At 49.0% G+C, this 25,853-nt stretch overlaps 1 long non-coding RNA gene across 1 annotated transcript in view; it reads right to left on the reverse strand.

The window, feature by feature from the left end:
- LOC146810560 (uncharacterized) overlaps positions 1-25,853 on the reverse strand; it is a 56,987-nt gene that overhangs the window by 1,094 nt on the left and 30,040 nt on the right. The window lies entirely within an intron of this gene.

Consider the following 25,853-nt stretch of genomic DNA (forward strand, 5'->3'; position numbering starts at 1 on the left):
TCTTGACCCACAGCATGTGCCAGACTGGAATCGAGGAAGCATTGTCGAGGAGGTGAAAAAAAGCAACAAGAAGGGGAGTTTTTATACAGGTCGCTGCTATAGAAGATAAACCAGAAAAGAAAGACAAGGTGTGCTCTCGGAAGGAAGGCCGGTGACAGACTGCACAAATATGAGAAACTCCCAAAGTGCCCCAGTTGCCAGGCCACCTAATGTTGCAAGTCCTTGTTCTCATATACCTGAAAGATCAGTTCTGATACAAAATATAATGTACGGGGCACTGGTCATCATCATTTTGGGAAGCCTTTGTTTGAGCAAAGTGGAAATTCGTCTGGTACGGACACCATATTGACACCACTACTGAGAAAGTGGACAATACAGATGCAATTCTCTTGCTATTCGATTCCTGTAGCATTTCTGACCTCGCAATCCTTGCAGCTTGGTAAGACTGATTCTTGACAGGAGGAGGTAAGTGATCACCGCCGTCATCACACAGCAACTGACAGTTCAGTGACAGAGAAGTAGGACTTGCAGACACATCCGGAAGAGCCTTCTAAGAGAGAAGTGACTTGCACCAGGATCAGGTCTCCTTCTACCTGGTTGACAAGAATGACCTGCCTAAATGCAATATCCAACCCTACTACGAAACAGAAGAAGAAGCAAAAAGCAGACTTCTTTTTATTAGAAGATATTGCATGATGGTGGAAGGAATAGGGAACTCTCTACAGGACTACTCCCCATTAGAAAAATATGAATAACTCAGTCCTGAGTACCAAATTTGGTGGGTAGCGGGTACCTGTGACGGCCCTAGAAGTCATAGTGATGCAGTTCAAGAAGGAAGAGAATGTCAACCCTGGGGAGCCTAACTGGACATAAGTAAACATTACTAGAGCACAGGAGGGGATAGCAACTTCTGTGACACATCAGTGTGTCACGGACTGGAAAACAGTGTTATTGGAAAATGATTTCAGGGCCAATAAATATGTGATTATTGGAAGACACAGAAAACGGAGGTTTGAAAAGTTTCCTGGTGAAGTGAAGGTTCTAGACTTTAGGGGTGCCACAGGAAACAATAGCTGGAGGGATATGATTGAGCTACTGCTTGAGGTCCCCCAAATCGACAACATCCAGCAGAAGAGGAGGCCCCACAATCATATTAAATTTCCAAGGCAAAGCCATGAAAGAAAGCAGAATGGAAGTGGCTAGACCAAAAGGCCATCTCCAAATGCAGGATGACCCTGTTCGCTTATTCCGATATCTCTGCTACAGACAAGAGACTCAGAGATGGAACCAATTCACAGCAAACCTGAGTCAAAGGGAGTTTGGATACAAATGCTCCTCACTGTGTATGTGAGCATGGAGTTTGCAGGCAGTAGGTATCTCTACTAGGATCCCAGTGGGAGCTCCACATCCATATCAGCAAGGCGGTTTAAACTCTCAGGTTCAGATTTTCAAAAAACGCACACAACGCTGCACACCCCCCAAAGAGGCTGAGCTGCGTTGCACGACAGGGAGGGAGTAGGAGAGCGCCACATCTACAAAGATATGACTCTCTCCTCCCCTTTCCCTAGCGCCGGCTCTAATTTCAGCTGCCGTGTGCCACGCACACACCTTAGTGCCAAAGCGCTAGGGTGTGTGCATGAGTCTAGCATCTGTTTTGTACAGGAAGGATAACCTTCCTGTACAAAATATCATGCTTAAACAAGTTTAAAATCGTTTCCCACTTCGTATGTGCGCTGCACAATGCAGCACGCATGCAAAGTAGGAAACAAATGTCGAAATCAAAATATTTCACCTGTTACCGCCTCCTTTTAAGTGGCATTAACGTTTGGCGCAAAACCCTGCCTACAATTCTTTGTATATAGGGTTTTGCGTCAAATGGCATGGGTGGTTGCTTTGGAACGCCCATGTACCTCCGATGTAACACCCCCTTGGAGCTAAGTAACGCAAAGCAGTGCTTTGCCCCACTTTTAGGATACTTTCCAGTGCAAAACAAGTTTTGCGCTGGAAAGTAAATTCCCCCAAAAACATTTTGTGCTGGTTAACGTCACTTTTGTGAAGCTAACCCAGTACAAAATGTTTGAAAATCACCCCCTCAGAAAGCAGTAGTGGTGATGAACGGTGTACACTGACTAACCCAAAGAAGTCGTAAAATCTGACACAGAGGAAGGGTAAATTGGGGGGTAGTGGAAAACAAATACCCAAGGCTATCGAAGCTGACCTAAGAGGTTGTGACGCACCTGCATTAGCCGCACTCCACTCGACTCAGACATACTGCCCCTGCCATTCAAGCCTTGTGTCCGCCTTGGATAGGACTTTCTTCCATCTTTTTCTAGCCCCCTGCCTATAGCTCCACTCTACTGACATTAGTTGACCCTCATTCCTCTCACTCCATAGAAATTAATACCTCATTCAATATTCATTTGCATCCCATGGCAGTGGGTGAGGAGAACGTAACAGGGAATGACAAGCAACAGGCAAACCTTTATAGGACCCAGAGTCAGGGGTTATGTTGAGCCAGGGATATGTTCCAAGTATTACTGGGGTTATGTTTCCAACTTTTTTTTCTATATTTAACTTTAATTGCTTTAATTGAGTGTTAATGCCTGACACTGTCAAATAATTCAAGATAATTCAAGTTAAAGAGAAAGAATAGCTTTCCCTAAACAGTATGGGCCTTATTTATGAAGACCTTACGCCGCAGTTGCATCACTTTTCAGATGCTGCAGCAGCGTAATCAATGCACCCTACTGCAACCTATTTACAAAGTGATGCATCTAAGCAGATAGTCACTTGGTACGTGCCTGCGCTACATTATACCTGAGTCAGGTATAATGTATGCAGGGTGGGCGTTCCCACGTAACAAAAGGCTCATAGAAGGTTCAGTGAAATTCATGAGATTTCACTGCGCCACTTCTACGACTTGACTGCGTCAAATCCTTCTGCCTGCCATTGCTGGAGTTGCGTTAGTTGGCCGACACACTCCAGCAATGCATCATTACTGCGCCACCAGATATGTCAGGATTCCTGGCATATTTGGTCAATCCTTGCGACATGGAGTGCTGTAGTGTAAATATGGCGCGTCCATGGTGTCGCAAGGAGGGAGCAATGAAAAATGTTGCATCGCTGTTTTTCCCCCAGAGATGCAACACTTTTCATAAATGAGGCCCTAGGTTTTGTTCAATGATTGTTAATGATTTACTCTTTTATTTACACGTTTGAGTATGAAGCTTGTAGGTACTTACAACGTTTTACTCTTCAGGGACTTTTATTATATAATGTACACCCCCTTTTCCATTGGGTTTACACGTTTTTATATTGCTTTTGACTATTATAACCCTGCAATGATACTGACCTTCCATCATATACACTGGAATTTATTTGCAGTAAATATGTACAGAAATGCAATATCTGTACATATTACTCTGTGCAAGCATTATGGGGTTAACAGTAAAATCACTTCCATGTTGGGATTCTATCACAACACTGATGAAGTAAAAAGTACCACAGCATGCAGAAAGCCACCCTCCCCATTTATACTTCCTAAAGCAAAATATAAATGTGAAGGTATAAATATGTTAACGAATGAGATACCGATTTTATCGCGCCATGACTCATATTTACCAAAAAATGCTAACTTGGGAGCCTAAATGAAATGAAATTTCCACTGGCAAATTTTATCTTCTGGTTTAGTACTATGCTGGATGAGCACTACTGTGTGATCCTTTTGCATGTTATGTTATGTTATACTATGTTATGTCATGTCATGTCCAGTCCGGTCGTGTTGTTTTGTGTTATGTTATGTTCTGTTCTATGCCCAGAGAGCTGAAAAGAATCCTTTTAAGAATGAGTGCTCAATGTAATTTGAGAAGAATATGCTTTGCATTGGTTTGAACAATCACTTTAGCAGCTTAGTTTTTGATTGCCTGCAGTCTATTGAGTTTCTTAGAGTGTGCACACCACAGGGAATAACAATAATCAAGGTGGGAAGCAATAATAGCTGACACAATGAATTTACAGGTATCCATGGGAGCAAACCAGCGGTAGGCCTGCAAATCCCACGCGTCTGGTGGGAAAATGCACTATAAAAGAGACAAAAACAACACACCAGAAACAATCCAAAGTGCGTAGCAACATGGATGCACCCTGACCGAGCGCAGAGGCCAACGCGAAACCCACAAGCCCCACAGACCACCAGCAAGGAACAACGTGCTCGGGGAAGGCCAAAGAGAAGAGGGAGAGGAAGACGGGGTGCAGTCCGCAGCAAAACCAGACCAGCGTCACTGAGGTGACAGAACACAACCATCAACTGACCCCCAATTAGACCACCTGGAATGCAGTCGTAGTGTCGAGGAGGCCAATGGAGGAGGCCAAGAGGCGCTGACATGATGTGCAAATCTAAACCAGGCACAAAGCCGCTGCCAACAGGAAGGCAGCAACGGCGACAGAAGGTGGGAATCCTGTGCCACAGGAGGAGCTAGAAGAAACGGAGGCCACAGTCTACAGTGCGGAGACGGTGCAAGGAGTCTGGAGTGCAGACACAGCTTGGGAGGACCTGACACAACATCAACAGGGTGAGTAAAGACCAGGGACTGGGGAGGCGGGGGGAGATGAGTACAATGGCACAAATGCACAACTATGTGTAGCACACTGCACACCCACAATGACCCTGGATCATGTCCCTCATCCCCGTGCCACACTGCAGCACACACACATAGCAATACCAGCACATCCATATTGACGAAAATGTTGTACAATGTGCAACCCCGATACTGCAGAACAGAGGACACAACTGGCTCCGCACACGCGCAGAAACAGGCCCACTACATCTGACAGAGCTGTAAACTGTGAAATGGAAATGTATCCGTAAAACCTCATATTCGTCAAGTAGTCCAAATGTACACTGTCCCGCATCTAAATCCTGCATCTCCAAAACAGTCACAATGTACATTGTCATACAGTCTGCATGTAAACAAGAACAATGCACCAACACACATGTCAACACAATGTCAACATGCATCTCCCCTCCACATTGCAGAGGGACACACAACACCTCCAGCAGAGCACAGAAGATCACACATCAGTGATGCCGGAGAGGATCACCACACCTTCGACACCAACGCCCTACAACAGCCCATGGACATCCCACGCAACCCCCCACCAGAACTAGGGCAGCCAAGCTACTTAAAGGAGAACCCAGCCCTTGCAACAGATCACACAGCATGAAGCACCCGCAAGCACGGCAGTCTCACAACACTTCACCGACCCACACATGGCACCCCAATGCCAGGTGTCAGAACGGCAAAAGGAGATGTCCGAACAGGTGCGGGTGTGGTCCGAACCCATGGAAGGCGAACTAGATCACATACGTGGGTGTCTATTACCCTTCAGCGACCACCTACACCCCACAAAGGAGACCCACACTGCCTTAGAGACACATGCAGACCCACATTCCCAGTACAGAACCACGCCCAGGGGCACGGACATATCAGTCACACACCCACATTGGCTCTGCGTACGATGGCCCAGTCCACTGCCCTTATGAATTGAGTGTGTGACGACAAAGCTACATGTCCAAGCTCTAACCTGCTGCCTGCGCTGACATGTCTGCATCTGCTGTACACAGCACAATGTAATGTCCTGGGGCCCAGGGCCCTCATGCATACAACAAGACGACAGGGACACACGTAGATATCATGTTGAACTGGCTACGGGCACGTGCGCCAGGCTCCTCTATTGGCAGGGCCACATGTACAATGACGCCTGTGCTGGATGTGTGTGGGGTGAGTATAAGGCAGCCCGCACGGAGTGCTTGATGCTGGCAACAACTTGAACAGTGGACACCAGTGCAATGGAAACAGAAAACACCTGCATAACAGAGTCAACTGCTGAGCAACATGGAGGGAGCCAGAGCAAGTACAGAGGTCACCCAACATACACATAGAAGTGTCCATGAGTTTCAGTGCCCTGAGGTTGGGGCCCAGAGCTGAGCGTGCTCATGTGATGAAAATGTCTAGGATTGTGTCCCTCCTGGACATTCCTGATTCAGCTGCAGTGGGGGGGTGTCACACCTACATCATCTTCCTCATCGCCGTCCCAGGTCTCCCACACTGCCTGAGGTGACCTTGCTGCGTGAGCTCTCCGCAGCACATAACCAAAACGGTAATGGACGATGATTCGTGGTGCACTGAGTTAGCGGCTCCTGGAGTGCTGAGCAGGCGATCAGGCAGAAGATGGCATCCACGACAGGTGCGAGCAACTCTGTCAGTCTGCCAGTACGACCGTTTCGACACTGGCAGTTGGAGTTGGTCCTGGCAGTGGTGGCATGTGCCTCCTGCGGTGATGCGACGTCCGGGCCAGTCAGGGCTCAATTTGATGGGTGAGCCCTGCTGGGCCGCAGTTGAGGCCCGAGGCAGCGGACAGCGCAGGGCAACAGACACATGGCGTTGATGACCCCAAGGCCATCGCCACAGAGGCCATCCAATATCTCAGAAGAAGGGGTCCCGGACCTGACCAACACAGAGTTAGTGGCCCCGGATGCACTGCGGCCGGTACAGGCACCCCGCCACAGGACGGTGACTTGCGGTGCAGTCAGATGGGCCACGCGAGCTGAGCGGGTCCTCATCAATGTCCGAGGTGCATGTGGTGGAGGGTTGCGGGGGACAGTGGAAGGTGTCCTCCAGGGCATGATGCAGAGGGTGGAAGCTGTCTGGAAGCAGCAAATGGAGGAGTGAAATGCCCCTGCATCATTTTAGCCACAAAGTCAGTATCACCGACATGATGGCGACGACAACCCCAAGACCATGGACTCAGTCGCCATAAAAGTTCAACCAGGAAGTGTCTATGGGTCTCAGGGAACAGACTTGGTGGCACCGGGGCTGAAAGGGGATGCAGTCTGCGTTGAGGCCTGTACAATGACATCAAGTCAGCCATTAATAAATCAAGACTGAATTTGAATAGTGTGGCCTACTCGACCGCAGTGTAGGCCTGAGGCAGCAGTCAGCACGGGCCAGATGCGGTTCAGCGAGCTCCTCCTGGAACTCTTAACACGCGACATTGACATGACATTTGGGGGTGACTTGTGGTTGACGGAGTCAAATGCACCAGAGCCGAGCGGGTGTTCAGTCAGCGACGATGATGTGTCCCGCCTGGTATGGACTAGATTGGATTGCCGTGAAGCCTGCTGGAACGCAGTGTAAGCCAACGGCGTAGTCATCAAGAGCCCACAGACACGTGTGGTTGGGATGCCAGAGACATAATTGGTGTCACCACATCAAAGGGAGTACAATGATGTAAACTCTGCATTAATGTGCGTACTCGGACAACACCCGCAGCGTAGGCCGGAGGCAGCGGTCAGCAAGGGCCCACAGCCACGTGTCGTTGTCTTGCGATGCAGAGTTAGTGACACTAGGGCAGTTGTCGGTAGTGTTCGATTACTCCGTAATGATGATCCTTTTATCCTCCAGACTGAAACGCGTCATCCTCTTACACCTCTTCTTGCGTGCAATGATATGTACTCTGCCATTGACAAATCAAGACTCAGTCCCACATGTGCAAACGACTCGAACGCAGCGTGGCCCGAGGGCAGTAGTCCGCGTGGGCCCACGGACACCTGTGGATGGAATGCTATGCACAGACTTGGTGGCACCACATCGATGGGAGTATAGTGAGATAACATCTGCCATAATTGATGTTCTCTGCCATAGTGTAATCAAGACTAAGGGCCAGATGTAAGTGGCCAAATAGCCATCGGTAACGCTGAAATTAGCAGAATTCCAGTGTTACCGATCGCTATTTGGCTGCGAGCAATGTAGGTGAGTTTAAACCTACTAGCAAAATAAGGAATCGCAAAATTGTGATTCCTTAATTTGCTCTTGCATTTAAGGAATCGGGAATTGAGATTCCTTAAATGCAATGTAAGTAGCACAAAAGTAAGTGCACTTTGGCCTTAAGAAATCGCTAATTACCACCAACTACAAGTTGGTGGTAATTAGCGATTTCCTGTAAAAAGCACTTTTTTGCTTTTTTAAAGTGCCATGTGCTACACATTCATGCCCTTAGGGCATGTATGTGCGCCACATGTGCACACATGCACATTTCAGGGGTGCAACAGGGTGTCCTTTTTACACCCTGGCACCCTTTTGGCCCGCTATTTGCCATTCTTTAATACCGAATCGCTAATAGTGAATATCTTCCCATTCATTCCTATGGGCCTCCTAGCCCATAGGAATGAATGCGTAGGTATTCCTTATTAGCTAATCTCAATTTGGGATTCGTTATTAAGGAATGTTAAGGAATTGATAATATTGTAGCGATTCCTACCTACATTCAATTTTGCGAGTCCTTAATAGCGAATCGGTAAAATTCACTATTAAGGACTCGGTATTTCGCTTTTACCTAGATCGGGCCTTAAGTTCCAAATGTGTGACCTACTTTTCCGCTATGCATGCAGGTGGAGTACGTCAATGAGAAGGGAGTACAGCGGGCCGGTGTCACGGAGGCCGTGATGGTCTGAGGAGGCCGCCAGGTTTGCGGCACTTGGGCTTGGAGTTTGCACCGGCACGTGGTTGGCCCTCATCGACACACGCCGGTGTCGGCAGGTGTGCATTGAGACCTGGGTGCGCCGGGCCTGGCAGGCCTGGTACGGGGCCCTGCGGCCCGGGGTGCAGCAGGTGCACAGGAACGTAGGCAACACCGCTCACGGCGATGGCGTCGGCCTCGTGGTGGGGTGAGGGGCGCCGCCCTGGCATAGTCGTTGGGCATTCCGGAAGAGGACCATGCCCGGAGCTATGTGCTTTTTATTCACACCCCTGCGAGTGCCCGCCGTACGCCGGGCCAGCCCACTCCGCTCACGCTTACAGTGGGGGACGTAACAAGCTACATTTCCGGAATCTTCCCCACTGGCTGGGGTGACATGGCTGCGTCGACTGCACTCCATACACCAGCGGTGTATGTCGACATGGATATGTGTGTGGTCTGCATACTGCAGTCTGGCCATCGCTTCGACGCCACACTTGGCATTGTGTACATTGTTATTCATCGGTCAGTTGCCTCCATCGCACATGCCTGGTCCCCACCTCTTCCCACAATCTGCCATCGTGTGGCTGAGGTGCCATGCAGTTGATGGCTTATGTGCATGGCTGGCCCAGGTTGCCAGATTGAGTTGTGCTGTCATGTCTGGTGGGTGGGCATGTTGTTTGGCATGATGTATGTGAGTTTGTGACTTATGCATTCCCAGTGTTGTGAGTTGCATGGTTGTAGAGTTGAGGTGTATGGTGTGTTCGTTTGGTACGCATTTCCGTAGGTGCCAGCCAGGAAGCGCAAGGTGATGAAGGGCTGTCAGAAGATGTAGGACTCATGCACTCGGAATTGGTGGTTTGCGTCGAGGTTGGTGGAGATTCCCAGGTGGTCCACTATTGCCTGCACAGTGATGGTATGTGTGTGCTTTCGGTAGCGGATACTGTGTGCTGTGTCACCAGGGGGCACAAATAGGACATGTGTGCATTTAATTGCCCCCTGACACGTGAAGGAAGCCAACTATGGCTTTGACGCCTTGCTTGGTCTCCAGCTGTTCCTACGCAGTGTGGGGGAAGGATAGGTAGTGTGGTACCAAGCTGATGAAGACATCCAAGACAGTTGGGGGGGGCTTGGATGTGGCTAGCTGTGAGACTCCTCGGACTCTGGCGGTTGTTGGTTGGCAGGTCCCAGAGGCCAACAGGTGCGGCACAGCCAGCAGCTTTGTCTGCTGAGGGATGTTGGTTGTCTGCTGTGTTGGTACCGTCGGCCTGTGGGCAATGGAGGTCAGGATGCGTAGGATGGTTGTCCTTTTGAGCCTGTGGTGTGCAATGACGTTCCCTGGTGTTGGGTCTGTGAGGTTGGTGCGTTTTCAGCAGGTCGCTGTCTTTGTCTGAGCTGCCTCAGTGTTGATCCGGGTGGGGGGCAGGGGGATCCGGGGGGTCCTGGGGGTGGTGGCGGTGGGTGTTGTTGCCCTATTGGGGCTCCGGGCTGCATGTTCAGTTGCCCGGGCGCATCTGTTGTTGTTCATGTTTGGCTCTGTTCTGTGCGGGTTGTTGTCCGACTTTGCACCAGGTCGGAGCAGGTGTTAACTTCCTGCTGCTAACGTGCCTTATCGCATGTTTTGTGATCTTATCGCCGATCTGGCTGGTTGTTGAGAATGTTGCGGAGTGGTGTGGTCACGGCTTTTTGCACAGGAACGCCTACTCTGCATCTCATTAGCGAAAGTTGCCGGGGTCATCTGTGGCGATGTTTTTTGCAGCTACTATCACGGGTAAACTGGTGTTATGGGCTGTTGACACCAGCATGTGAATGGGGCGATAAGTTTATTGCAACTTTGGCTGCGATAAAATGCCGTTAACTCGACGATAGCTCCTTGAGAATATGCCCCTATATTTGAAGATCAGGGACTTTATTTTGAGTTTGGGGAACACGTTACTCCGTCACAAATGTGATGGATGTCAAACCCATTGTATTGCAAGTGCATTTTATCCTATGGCGCTTGTCATAAGGGTGGACGGGATATTCATCATGTTTGTCACGGAGTAGCCCGTCTGCCAAACTCTAAATCAAGGCATCCGTTTTATGTTAGCTTCATTATCATGGATGTTGCATATTGTTTCAGTGTATCATGTGGTATGTGTAGGCCTAGGCAGAGTTTGTGAAGTTCCACTACGTGGATCTCCGTGAAGTGACCAAAAAACTCTGCTGCGCTTCGTGGAGTTCTACAAGTGACATAGTGCTTAAGGTCACACCGTTTGTGCTGATTTTTAGCGCCCGGTATTTGCACCGTGGTAGAAAATCAGCACAAACGGCACTATGGGCAGCGCAAGAGGGCTCTGCTTCTTTCTGCCACTTGAGTAGATGTTTTCACTGGCGTAACCAAACTTGAGGGGGCCTCCCTGCAAGATATGTGGAGGTGCCCCCTCCAGCCTCAATCAGTAGATCTCCAGCCAGAGTGCTGTGCTGAGGGGGCCCCCTGAGCTGCGGGGGCCTGTGTTACACCCCTGGATGTTCTACTCGAGCGTCACCTTCCTCAACGCGAGCGGAAGGTTTCTCAACTCGAGCAGTCGAGACCATCCGTGACCGCCCGCATTGAAGAATCTTGCTGGGAGGTGGTCTAGCATTGGATTTTCCTCGCTCACGCTCGCCAACTTAACGTTGGCAAGTGAGAAAAAACTCTGCATGTTCCGTGGAGTACCGAGTGTGGAAAACGACGTAAACTCTGCAAACGGAGGGGAGTTCACCCCCCAGGCCTAGTTATGTTCTTCCATGACCTGTGATATATTTTCTCTGTTTTTGAAATGTAGCACAGTCTGCACAGCAGCTACAATAGCTCACACAATTACTGTACCTACCCCATGTAAGGCCCCTAATTCTGGTTAAGAGTTGTCTACTGTTCAAATGTATGTTTAAGATGGCGTAAATCATGTATTGACAGTAGGGTGACCAAAGTAAAGTGCTCATCAAAGTTTAAACACCGTTACGAGACGCAAAAAATAACACAAATGAGTGCCTCCAAATGAATATTTGTCTGGTAATTAAAAGAAAAATCTAATTTTAAAATCATGCTCTGTTAAATATACTGCTATCACACAACAAATATTAAGTGACTACAATTCACAAATTTGTGTTACAAATACATTAATATAGATGTTAGCACACAGCTTGCGTGGCACAAAGGCGAGGCAACTTGTTGATAAATCTGCCCACACGTTTTCAAAGTTGGACTTTCATTTAACAAATCAGTGCATCTCTGAATTCTGTTCTTTATTTGCTTCCCAAGGAACCAATACCACTACCACTATGTCAACAACAATTAGTATAGGATAGTACTAGAAAGATGGTACAAAGCCATTATGAATACATTTGGCAAACCTATGTAAGAGCATGAGGCAGCACAGGCCACCAGGCTCTGTTTGGCCGTAATGTATCTCTGACACTGGTGGACAGATTTATCATTGAGTTGCATCGTCCCTGTGCTACGCCAGGAGGCACGAGGGTGACACAACTACTAAGTCAGATTTATCTAGCCAAGCAAGGCCACCTTGAGTGGCCTTGCGCGGGTTGATAAATCTTGAGAAACGCAATGCAGTGCAAATCGCTGTGTTGCGTTGCTTTACTTTGCCCCAGGGAGGCATTCCATGGGTGGAGCTTGGTTCTTCCCACGAGTCCACCCATCGATTTTAATGCATTTCCACATTTACCCTCACTGGTAGACCTGGGAATGCATAAAAATGCTAGGCCTCCACAGTAAAGGCGTAACGAGGAGAAATAGCTTTATTTTTCCTGGCTTTTTTCCTCTACCTATGTGTGCTGCATTCTGCAGATCCCATGGAAAGAGGAAAATGCCTTAGTGGATTGTCTTTGTGCAGGAAGTGGGCCTTCCTACACAAAAACAATTCTGCATGCAACGCAGAAACCCTTGCACCACGGAGCAAGGGTGCCTGCACTGGCGCTAGGGTGCACAATGTGCGCCTGTGCAAGGAAACAACAGGTATGCGTCAGATCATGTTAAATTCAGCACATTCCTGCCCTTTCCCTTTCACACAGCGCAACGAGGTGGCTTGCTGCGCTTCACTGTCTGAAATAATGATAAATCTGGCCCTGTGTCCTTTATGCTTAGCCCAGGCCTAATAAGCCAAGGAGCACAAATCCATGGTACCGTGTTGAGAGATATTATCTATTCCATACCAGAACTATAGGACATTATTTTTTACAGGGTGAACAATACTTTTGATGGCAGTATTTCGGAAAATGGCCTGTGGTTGAAAATCCACCATTTTACCATACTCTCTCCCCACACTTCTCTAAATCTATTTTCACCTCTTGGGAATACTGGCTCCTTAAGGAGAAGTTTGGTTTTTCATAATCTCCAGGCTTTTAGAGAGGTGATGTTGATGGTCTGCAAAATTATTTCAGAACTCTTACAGACACAACAAACCACCCTGAGCAGACATGATCGTGAACAGGCACTTTCAAACATTTCCGAGTTCCCGAACACACACTATTTTGAATAGCATACACATAGCCCCAAAGACGCTACTTTAAAAGCCCTCATGAAAAACGTACAAAATCGGTATAACATGTATGTAAAAGTTAAGACTGATGCTAAGAAAATAACCATTTATGCTGAAGAACACCCTTCTTGTTCCACACATGGCAGCATCATTATTCAACAATTTGGAACAATCATAGCAACACTCACTACAAACTGCCTTCTCAGCATGCCTCGGGATGAATAGATGCTTTAACCCCTTCGACGCGGCAGGAATTCGGCCGCGGCGCTGGGGGGGGTTTGGGGGCAGTGCCGTGGCGCTGTGCTCATGACGGAGTGGTTCCATCACGTCTCCGCCCACTGCGCTAATCGCCCGCACAGGCGGGGAATTAGCGCCGCGTGGGCGGAGCGGCGGCCAACGGCCGCAGCATGACGGAACCACTCCGTCATGAGCACAGCGCAACCGTGGCTCATGACGGAGTGGTTCCGTCATGAGCGGGGAAGGGGTTAAATTCCCAGGTGATTAACCACAGCCTCTGTAGACATTTCTTCAGGTACCTCTTGCCTCATGTCCTTCTCCATCAGCGCGCATGCGCAGTAGAGCAGATCTACCTATCTTGATGCATTGCAAAACCAGTTGCTGCGCATGTGCAAAATCAGAAATTTAAGTCTGAACCAAATTTACTGTGCAATGCGCAGCCATGTCGAAATTGCAAAGAATGGTGTGTTGAATGGTGCGTGTGCCATGCATATACTTATGAGAATTGTGCAGAGACAAGAAAAAGTGCTGGGAAAGTTGCAGATGACTTATAGGACGCCATGGAACTGACCAAGATCTCCCAAAAATAGCAGTCTCTAGGACCAGAATTGGGCGGGAGGGGGGCAAGCCAAACCAAGACCAAATGTGTGTGTCTAAAAGGCCGCTTTATTGAAACAGGTGCATATCACAATGAAAACACTGGCAACTGCCTTAAAAAATTAAAACATTACTATACATAAAAATAACTGACCCCTGCTCCCCCCCACCCCTATTATCCCCCCTGCCGATAACATAATAACATTACATAACAACCACATGACACCGTATTGCAGTTACAAATCCTGCACTCCAATGAAACCCAAACCCCTACCTGCCTATCTGCAACTGTAACTACCAAACCTCTACTCTAAACTTAGCCTACCTACCTACTTTCCCAAACCCTGCTCACAAACTTCCAACACTTAACCAAAAACTTCTGCCAATCCTGGCCAACTTTTAACAACCCCGCTTGCACCTGTTCCAAGCGACAAGCATACAATTAGCATACCCCTAAACACCTGTCTCAACAAACTAAGCCAGGAATTAAGCCATAATGACCCCATCTGACGGAAACCCAATATCGCAAATTTTAGGATGGGAGGGAGGGACAAAAATACTAACTCCCCTCACAGCTCCCAGTCACCAGGTCACCAAACCTAAAATGGTGGCTGGGAGCACAACGAGCCCGGATTTATTACCTATTGGGCTATGATTGGGCTATTCCCAAAATAGCCCAATTTACAAAATGGCCGCTAATCGGCCTGTCCCTCCACCTCCCAATCTGCCCGGGGGCAGACCTCACTGGGTTCGGATGCCCCCCAAATCCCCCTTGGGAGGGAGGGGGGCAAGCCAAGCTGAGACCAAATTTGTGTGTGTAAAAGGCCGCTTTATTGAAACAGGTGCATATCACAATGAAAACACTGGCAACTGCCTTACAAAACTAAAACCTCACTATACATCAAAATAACTGACCCCTGCTTCCCTCCCCACCCCTACGATCCCCACATCAAATCCCCCACCCTGCCGATAACATAATAATATTACATAACAACCACATTACACAGTATTGCAGTTACAAATCCTGCCCTCCAATGTAACCCAAACCCATACCTGACTATCTGCAACTGTAACTATCAAACCTCTACTCTAAACTTAGCCTACCTGCCTACCCTTTCCCTACCCCTGCTCACAAACTTCCAACACTTAATCAAAAACGTCTGCCAATCCTGACCAACTTTTAACAACCCCGCTACCCAGGAAAAAGAGGGAGCGTAGGCGGAATCGCTGCATCCCCTTTTTACTGCCCCCCCTTCGTCATAGGGATGCAGACCTTAGTGACTCTGTACATTCAATTCCCTGGCTAGCACCTCTCTGATTTCCAACAAATATAAATCCATGCCTATACGTGACAGGTGAACACCATCACCCCTGAAAAATTCTACCGCATCAAATCTGATTTCCCTATGCGCAATCCTCCCAAACGCAATTTCCCTGCAAAAACTAACCATTTCCGTATTGAGCTCCTCCTGGCCCTGTCCACTGCCCCAGGGTTAACTGCACCTCTCCATACCCTGCGGGGAACAAACTCTGCCCAAATGACTGAACTCAGACCACTGCCGTTTTATCTGTGCCAGATCCCTTTTCATGGTCCTCATTAAACTCTTCCCTTCTCTTTGACCATATCGTTCTCACCTAAGCGAAGCAACAAAATGCCAGGGCACCTACCAGCCACCAACAAACCATTCATAGACTTTAGAAGCTCCTTCCAGAGCATGCCCCCTCTTCCCCTCCAAGACACTTTAAACAGATCTTTATTAAAACCCAAATTCTCTCCAAAGTAACTGGTGCGGGCCTGGACCTGGTCCCACTTCACAAATGAATGCCCCACTATCCAAATGGACATCTCTCTGGCGAGGGGGCCAGCCACAGAACCTGAAACAAGAACAACTGCGTGAACAGGAGGAAGAAACACCACCGTGCGAAACCCCCCTGGCTGCGTTGCAAACATATCGCCTGTAACAATCCGAGGACTATCTACCGAGCCTCATAATGTCCCCCCGGCCCCACCCCCTGTTATTCGCTTCCAAAGCCGCCCCAATCCTGAAATAATGAGTCCCAAAATCCCTACCATCGATGCCCAACTCCGTGAGCGCTTTCCGCAGCACTGACCATAGTTGAAACGCTGTAACCCTGCTTCGATTCGCATGCAAAAAGATCAACCCCACCTGCGTTCTAGAAAGAGCCCTCCACTTCGTTTTCCACCTGCAAAGGAAAGTCAACTGTGGGTCAGAAAACTGAAGCAACACCCATTTTCCCACGCCCCTCTGATCCGTTTTTGACTTACGCAGCCATATGCACACCCTATCCTGACGTGGTACCACGTCCTCCCAGTCAATACCTCCCCCTGAGTTAAGACCCAACAACTCTGACACCCGAAAGGCCCGAAAAACATCCGTACCATCTCTGTTAAGAAAAGGCTCGTCTCATATCCGTACAAGCATACCGTAGGCAATATCTGTATAACCCTGCCCACCAAGTTCCAAGACAGAAGTTTTCTAGCCCGTCCTACCTGGCCTTGCTTTCTAGCCCACCCCTCCAGCATCCGGGTGCCGATCTCCCTGGCGGATGGTGCATAACCCCATAGCAGTTTACCAACAAATGCAATTCCTTCTAACTTACCTGCGATTGTCACCCTATATAACCCCTTGTCAATCAGTTCCAGAATAAATTGAATCACCTCTTTCCTTCTATGCTCTATCGTGGAATGCCGCCACGCTCCTGAAAGCAGAAACTCATCCCAAGCTAAGCAATATGCTATCCTCGTGGATTGTGCCAGGGACCCTACCACAGGTTGTAGCATCCTGTGTTGCCCACGTACCACAACTGCTGCGGCATGGGTGTCGGAGCTCTGTCCGCGTCCTTGGCTAGCCCACGGATTCTCCCCCACTGTGAATGAGACACAGCATCTGCTGTGCGATTGTCCACCCCTGGTACATGCAATACTCTAAATGCTATATCATGGCGCAAACAGCCCAACACAAACATTCTCAACAGCTTCAACACTTGTACGTCCCTGGTGGACTGGCGGTTTACCATCTCTACCACTGCCATGTTGTCAATCATGAAAGTCACCTTCTTATGGGCCAATTGTTCCCCCTACAATGCCACTACTAGGGGAACGAACTCCAAAAATGCGATACTCCTACCCCCCTTCCCCATTCTGCTGGCCACTGCTCTGCACACCACTTTCCTTGCCAATAAAGGCCAAAGCCTTTGCTGCCTGCAGCGTCTGAAAAAAAATTGTACGTTCCAAACCATTTCACCCTCCCTTGCCAATGGAATGCCATTGAAATCCTGTAGGAAAAACTTCAACATCCTCAAGTCCTCTTTCACCCCCGCCGACAGAAGTACGTGGTGGTATGGTGGTCTCTGCCCTGTGAGTGCCCTGCCTAATCTTCTACAGAAGGTCCTCACTACCCAGCAGGCAAAATTGAGATGCCCCAGCAACACCTGAATCTCCTTCACTGTGACTTTGTCCCTCGCTAGCATTGCCGTCAGCAGCCCCAGCATTTGTTGCCTTTTGTCCTCCAGCAGGCGCACCTGCATCAATTGGGAATCTAGTTCAATGCCCAAAAAGAAAAGTGCCGTGCTGTCCCCATCATCTTTTCCGGCGCCAAAGGCATCGCTAGCTCCCTCATGATCTCTTTGAAGCTGTCCAGAGCTGCCTGGCACTCCGTGGAGTATGAGGTGCCCACAAAAAAGAAGTTATCCAAGTAATGCGTCACCAACTGGTGACCTGTTCTAGAAAACAGTCACTAGAGAAACGTGCTAAAACACTCAAATAATGTGCATGACATAGAGCAGCCCATCATTAATGCTTTGTCCACGTACCATTTACCGTTGAAATGGATACCCAGAAGATCACAATCATCCGGGTGGACTGGAAGCAAACGGAAAGCAGATTTTATGTCGCATTTTGCCATTGTTACCGTTGCGCCTGCGGTCACCACCAGTGACATGGCCACATCAACTGACAAATATGAAAGAGTAGCCTCCCTTTCATCAATGAAATCGTTCACAGAGTTCCCTTCTGGCCATGACAAATATTGAATTAGTCAGAACTGACCTTGTTCCTTCTTTGGTACCACTCCAATGGGATAAACAATCAAATTCTCCAAAGGCCAATCCTCAAATGGGCCCGCCAAGCGACCATTGCGCACTTCTTTGTCCAATTTGTCCTGCACTATTTCGGAGTGTTCCTTCGCTGATTGCAAGTTGTCTGCCCACCTCCTGACCCTAGGTCCCCTGTACCACAGTCTAAAACCCCCTTGAAACCCCTCATGCAAAATCTTTGCAGCCTTATGGTTGCCGTAACCCTGTAAGGCTGCTACTAGCTTATCTACCCGAACCGGTCTATGAGCCCTTTGGCGCAGTCCCCTAAGCCCCCCTTCTACCCGTGAAAGGCAGCTGCTGCTGCCCTCCCACATTGAACCCCTCTTCCTGCCACTGATGCCCCCCTTGTTGCTGCCCTGGCCCACCCCTGAAGCAATTGACCAATGAATGCCTGCCTCCACATTTCGAGCAGTCATGCCTGAACTTACACAACTCCCGGGTGCACATGCCTTTGTTGAAATCCCAGCAGGGCCCTCCCAATCCTGTCTGTCCTCTGCCTGTTCTACTCACCCACCCCTCGCCGGGTGGGTTTCCCTTGAAAAGGCAGATAAAATATCAGTAGCCCGCTGGCCGTGAAAATTGTTTTACCGGCCCTGGACGCCCCCATTGCGTGCTGCTAAAGGTCTGTGTCTAATTCCCCCCACTTTGCCTCGGTGTCCCAAGCCATACGTGCCCAAAATTCCTCATCGTATTGTGTCCACGCATATTCCCCCCCCAGTGATCCGTGCCTTCCTGATCACATCCATGTATTTAAACAGCGCCACAGAATGCTCCGGATACTTCTCGCAATACATGCTTGCGTATATTAAAAATGCCGCTGTCCAGTTTTCGATGGTGAGTGGCACCCTTGGCCAATTCATACTCTTCTTCCTTCGAACCCTCCATTGCGTGCACTTCCCTGTGCAGTAGTTTGAGCATCTCCACACACTCACCCTTCCATATCCTCTCCCTGGTTTCCAACATTAAGCGTGCGCCCAGCGTTTTGGTCATCCTCTTGCTTTCTAATTTGTCTTTAGTCTCTGCTGTGCTCTTTTCCCCTGCATTGCCCGTCCCTTTATCTTTAGCGTTCTCTAGCGCCATCGCATACGTCTTACCCACTTCATCCGTGCCAACCCCAATGTCAAATACATACTTGCCTCTCCGCAATCTCCCCGCCTCCCCCCATCCCTTCTTCCCCCCGAAATCCCCACTGACACCATTACTGGTTTCCCCACTCTTTCCCATGTTTTACCTGGCTCTAAGGAGGGTGCCTGTTGTGCTGCAGTCCGCCTTGCCATGGGAGCCGCAGACTTAGCCACTCTCGATGTCCGACCCGAAGGCTCTGCCAGTTGTCATGACACCTGCAACACGCTATAAGAAATATTACTCTGCCCCCCCTCGCCTTCTTCGTCAACCTCTCTCAGCTCGCCCTCTTTCAGGCTGTCTTCCTCATAATCTAATTCCTCTTTCCCATCCCGACAAACTGCCTGAAATTGCTCCATTGCCACTCCACTGGAGGTGCCAACTGCACCCTCCTATGTCCACTAGCACCTTTGAAAATCGCCGTCCCGTGTCCTCGTTGCCCTGCAGACTGCTGAGGCCCGTCGGGTATCGAGGCCAATTTCTGCCAGCCGCGTTGATATCCCGCGCCAGTACTGGGCACGCTGCGCGGGGGTCCACCCTCCCTTCTCCTCGGCACCTCTGAGCAACTCCAAGCTCTGCCAAGTCTGTCCCCTGTCGTGGATCCGCTACCTGAAATAAAAAGGACTGGTCTGGTGTGCTGGGCCTACTTTCCCTTGCCTATGCCTCCCAACCCCTCTTCCTTTCTATCCCTAAGGTACACTCCGCCCACCCACGCCCCACCCTAATTTGGCCTAATGCCTCCTTACTACCTATCCCTTCCTCCTCACCCTCACTCCATTCCAAACCCGCTGGCACCTCAGCCTGTAGCCGGCTGGGTCCCGCACCCAAACCCAGAGAAACACTTCTCTGACCCCACCCCTTCTTCCTGTCGCCCCCTTACCCCTCTGCCCTAGCCCCATCGCTTATAGACCAAAAGACCCTCCCTGTGCCATGTAGGCATCAACCTGTCCCACCCTGTCCGAATCCCTCACCTCCTCATGCCAAGATGTGAAAATGTCTAGGCCCTCCCAGTCCTGGCTACCTCCCGCTGGGTCCGCCCCCCTCCCCTTCCCCTACCCAGGGCCCATGACCCTCCCTTGCCCCCCCGCAAACTAAAAGTACCCCTCCTTGCCCCCCCATAGACACCCCCTCCAGCTGATCAGACCCCCCACCCAACTCCTCCCCTACCAAACCTGGGGACCTGTCTCGTCCCCCTTGCCCTACCGATCCCTGAGCCTCACAGCTGGCATGTTCCTGGCCCTGTGGGCCTCGCCCTGCCGAACCACTACGTGACTCAGGCACCGGCCCCAACTCTCCCTCTAGAGGGGGCTCGTCCTCAAATGCCTGCGCTCCCTTCTTCCTCCGCCCTCCCTCCCTGTTCATACCCATTACCTCTGAAACAGAGGCCTCGGGCGGACTCAGCCCGCTCTTCCCTCCTCACCGGCTGACAGCAATCACACCGCCCGGAGGAACGCGACACGTGCTCCTCCGGCGGTCTCCTCCCCCGCACCTTCGCTGGAGCCTCCATGCGAACGTGAGGCTTCGGCTTGGCACTAATTAATGGGGCCGCTCTCCTGGCATAGGAGTGGCCCGCTCACTCACCTTATGCTTCCTGGCCCTCTTCGGGAGGTGCAGGCCGGGAGGGCGGCCGCCACCCTCGCGGATGCGCGCCTCAGGGGGAATCGCACTCCATGTGGCCTCCGGCAGCAGCATGTCCAGCCACCCGGCCTTGCTCAGGAACCCAACCGCTTCGAGAACCCGATAATCCTCGCCTGCAAGGTAACGCTGCACACGCGAATTAATCTGCCTGCACTGAACACCTAACTCCAGCAAAGCTACCTCCAAAACAAACTAACTACCACAAAAACGCTAACTACCCTCACCGCTCCCAGCCACCAGGTCACCAAACCTAAAATGGTGGCTGGGAGCGCTCTGAGCCTGGATTTATTACCTATTGGGCTATAATTGGGCTATTCCCAAAATAGTCCAATTTACAAAAGGGCTGCTAATCGGCCTGCCACTCCCCCTCCCAATCTGCCCGGGAGCAGACCTCACCGGGTTCGGCTGCCCCCCAAACCCACCTTGGCAGTAGCACCCCACGACCAAGGAAGCTGAAGTCACTGACAGCACAGCACGTGCTGCGGATGAAATAAAAAAACACAATGACATAACATGAAGTGCTGCACAAAGAAAAATTTGGCAAAGAACAGGAAGGCAGAACTGGCACCAACCAGGTGGAGAGCCAGCAGTGCTTGCTTTGTGAAAGATTCAGCACTGGTGCCCAAAGCTCTGCTCAGAGGCCCGCAGCTTCATTACTTTGCTTGACCCAGTAAAAGTTTTCTTCACCACCAAATAGTTTATTCCTGAAATAACATGCAAAACGTGGAAATTATCATTGCAAATAGTGTGGCGGTGCAATGCTCAAGCAGCCATTCTGGCACCCTACTTTATAGAGAATCATGTTTTTATGTGATATACTTCTATGAATATGTACTCTGGATTTTTGTTGTCTAGTCTTGCCATGTTTGGCAAGTGTTAATTACTGGGGGAGATGTGTGAATGTTCACAGGTCTGACTGGGAGAACTGGTGGATTTCTAACGCCTGAAGCTCCATTTTATGTGACCCCATAGGAGACATTGTACCCTTCATTGCAATGATAATGCCCAGGTTGCCAGATTTATTTGGGCAACCATTTTTGCTTTTACAAGAGACTACTGAGGCATACAAGCATTTCACTTTCTCAAGCTGGGTATGCATGTAGATTTATGAGTGTGCCCGCTTTTAATTGCACACGATATTAACGGAGTTGTTTTTAGCACTTAATAACAGGTTGTTCCTGTTAACCCACTCTGTGGCAGTCAAGTAATTAACCTCAGAAGAATGGAAGGTTGGGTTTAAATTTGCCCAGATTGGAAAGCATGCCTTGCAGATTACATGCAAACTTTGCAGTAGGAATGCAACCCACTGAGCTCTTTAACGAGTATTGGATCTTGTTATCTTCAATGATCTCAGCAGTGATCTCAGCAATTAACACATTAACCTTCTGAGCCATCCTAGAATGATCAGACACTGTGCCCTGTGGGTTTTACACAGTGATCTGCTGCTTGTATGATTGCAGGTGGTGACCAGTGATTACGTACAGATTTCTGCAACAAACCACCAGGGCCTCATTTACGAAACAATGACACAGTGCAACGCCGTAAGCAATTTTGCTGCACTGAGGTGCGTCATTTTTAAAGCACAGGCATGTGTCGTATTAACAACAATACGACGCATCCGTCAGCTTTTCCCTGCGCTGCCGCCCAATTGGCTGTCATGCGACAGTACAGGAACGCTTACATCATGTTGCAAGGGTGCCTGCATTGCACTGATGATTGTTAATGTGCAGGAAGTTGTCCCTAATGGCATTTTCCTCTTTCCATGTGTTCTGCAGAATGCAGTCCGCATAGAAAGAGGAAAAAACGAGGAGAAATAAAAGTATTTCTCCTCGTTGCATCTCCTTACGCTTTCACTGGGGAGGCGTAGGATTCTGACGCATTCCCAGCTTTACGAAGTGTTGTAAATCTGGGAAAGCAGCAGAATCCATGGGGGTTGCGTGGGAAAGAATATGTCTCATTACATCGCATACTAATACCACACTTGCCATTACTACGCGATGTCAATGATATGCCATTACATCGCAAAACTTTACCACGACTATACCTTTACCACGCATGCCATTACAACGCAAAGGCATGCGTGGTAAAGGTATTCTCATGGTAAAACTTTGCAAGGTAAGTGACTCTACCCTACCCTAAACCCTAATGTAGTACCCCTGCACGACCCTCCCCTGACCCCCAGTCTTCTCCCTACAATAACACTACACTACCCTGCATGACCCCCCAACACTACCCTAAACCACTACCCTACACTACACAAACACCTCAACACTACCCTAAACCCTAAAACACTACCCCCAGCATGACCCTCCCCCCACCCCTAGTCCAGTACCTACACTCAAACACTACCCCGCACGACCCCCCGATACTAACCTAAACCCTAAAATACTACCCTACACTACACAAACACCACGATACTACCCTAAACCCTAGAACACTACCCCCAGCACAACCCTCCCAATTCCCCCAGTCAGGTCCCTACACTCAAATACTACCCCCAACACTACACTAAACCCTAAAATACTACCCTACACTACACAAACACCACAATACTACCCTAAACCCTAGAACACTACCCCCAGCACAACCCTCCCAATTCCCCCAGTCGGGTCCCTACACTCAAATACTACCCCCAACACTACACTAAACCCTAAAACACTACCGTGCACTACACAAACACCACAACACTACCCTAAACCCTAAAACACTACCCCCAGCACAACCCTCCCCCTTCCCCCAGTCTGGTTCCTACACTCAAACACTACCCTGCACGACCCCCCAACACTACCCTAAAATACTACCCTACACAAACACCACAACACTACCCTAAACCCTAAAACACTACCCCCAGCAGGACCCTTCCCCCAGTCCGGTCCCTACACTCAAACACTACCCTGTATGACCCCCGACACTACATTAAATCATAAAACACTACCCTACACTACATACACACCACAACACTACCCTAAACCCTAAAACACTACCCCCGAGCACGACCCTCCCCCTACCCCCAGTCAGGTCCCTACACTCAAACACTACCCTGCACTACCCTCCGACACTACCATAAACCCTAAAACACTACCCTACACTACACAAACACCACAACACTACCCTAAAACACTACCCCCAGCACGACCCTCCCCCTCCCCCCAATCTGGTCTCTACTCTAAAACACTACCCTGCATGATCCCCCGACACTACCCTAAATCCTAAAACACTACCCTACACAAACAAACAAACACCACAACACTACCCTAAACCCTTAAAAAGGAAATCCCCACCCCTAGCCCAATCCCCCTTACCTCTCTCTCCTTGTAGTTCCTCTCTCCTGGTTCCTGCTTCACGTCGTCTGCACGGTGCACAGCGTTGTGACGAAACAGAACAGCCTCAGTTTCCTCACAACGATGTGGATCGCCATTACTTCTCATACGTTGTAAAAGCGCATGTGATCTAATGGCATGCGTAGTAATGGCTATGCGTTGTTACATCACATGCATTGTAATGCATGCGCGGTAATAACATGCAGGGAAACAGCAACACGCATGGCATGCCCCTTTCATGCAAAGTGATGTGTGAAAAGGGGCCGTATTTACAAGGCCATGAAAAGTCATGCAGGGTGGCTTTTTGTGGTCTTGTAAATCTAAGCCAGCACACTGCGCCGCTGGTGTGTCAAAAAAAGTGACGCACCAGCAGCACAAGGGGCTTATAAATAAGTGCCTATAGTTGGCACCTTAACCCTTTAAATTACTTAACATGTGGTCTGTTTGTTACCAATAAAGTAAGCCAATAGCTTTGCTATTGCATTTTAAATTGTGAATTTCTTTGTACAGAGTTTGTAAAAACAGTGCACATATGACAGATCATAAGCTGACTGTGCCATACTCCGTTTCGCGTGAATCTGCCCTTTCTGACTGTCTTCCTTTTGCCATTGTTCCCCTTCAATTTGTGGACACTGAGAGGACACTTTTTACATTCTGTTTGCACTATAAAAGTTGCTGTAATTATCATTAACAACAATAATGTTTATTGATGTGCATCTTAACAGGTCATTTTACTTGTTAACCGGACATATATGGTTGTTAATTTTTGTACGAACATACATATTGTCCCTTCACAATATATCTCAAGAGCAGACCTTTGATAGGTGGATACATCCCAGGTTTCTTACTTGATGCACAACAGAAAAAAGGCCCTTGCTTTGTGTGTGGTAACAGAGCAATGGATGCCTGTTAGCAGTCCTGTCTTGTGTATCCCCTCCAAGTACTGTTAAAGTGAGACTTCTGTGAAAAGGTTTCACATATTTTACCTGATCCATCGGCGTATATTGTCTCTCCACAGTGACCTCCCAGCCTTTGATGGGCTCAGTCCACCCAGGAACGGTTTAGAATGACCTATAAGAGTGCCCATTTCTAGCAATGTAAATGTTGTATGTCTGTGCATGCCCTATACAAAGGACTAACCTATTGCCTTTGGCAGTGTTTTTTCTTGCTGGAACACAACATAGATAGCTACAGACAGGGCAATACATAAACAAGCACAACATACTCCTAGAACGTTAGCGATAGGTGCCGGTGGTTGCTCTGCTGTGCCATGGAAACTACTAGAACAGGATTAGGAACAAAACAGGGTATAAATCTGACTGCCTCACATTGCTGGCTCTCAGAAAAACTCTCCCCCCGCTATGCTCCTAAAACCCTGCATGTAAAATGTATCTTGACTTACTTAGAAATTGATTCCTGTCCTTTCTTTCTTTCGAGTGACCATCTCCTCACCTTCTATCCTCTGAATGCCTTCTGTTTCAGCATAGCCCCCTCTCAGTCTAATGTCTGTCTGCCTTAATCTCTCTTTTTGCAATTCTGCAAATGGCTCACTCCTTTCATAGATCACAACTTCTCCTTCTTTAAAATCCTATCCCTGCAACCTAGCAATATCTAACCTCCACCAGCCGATTTGTCTATCTCATTAACCATTGTTTGAAACCACATTGCCTCCACTAATGATCACACCTAACTGGGATGCGTTTTTACCCTTGAGAGCTCATGGCTAATGTCAACATCCAACAATACCACTGGATTAACCACTAACCTTGGGTTCCATAGTAGCATGCTGCTT

Source organism: Triturus cristatus, chromosome 7 (assembly GCF_964204655.1).
Source record: "Triturus cristatus chromosome 7, aTriCri1.1, whole genome shotgun sequence".
Lineage (NCBI taxonomy): Eukaryota > Metazoa > Chordata > Amphibia > Caudata > Salamandridae > Triturus > Triturus cristatus.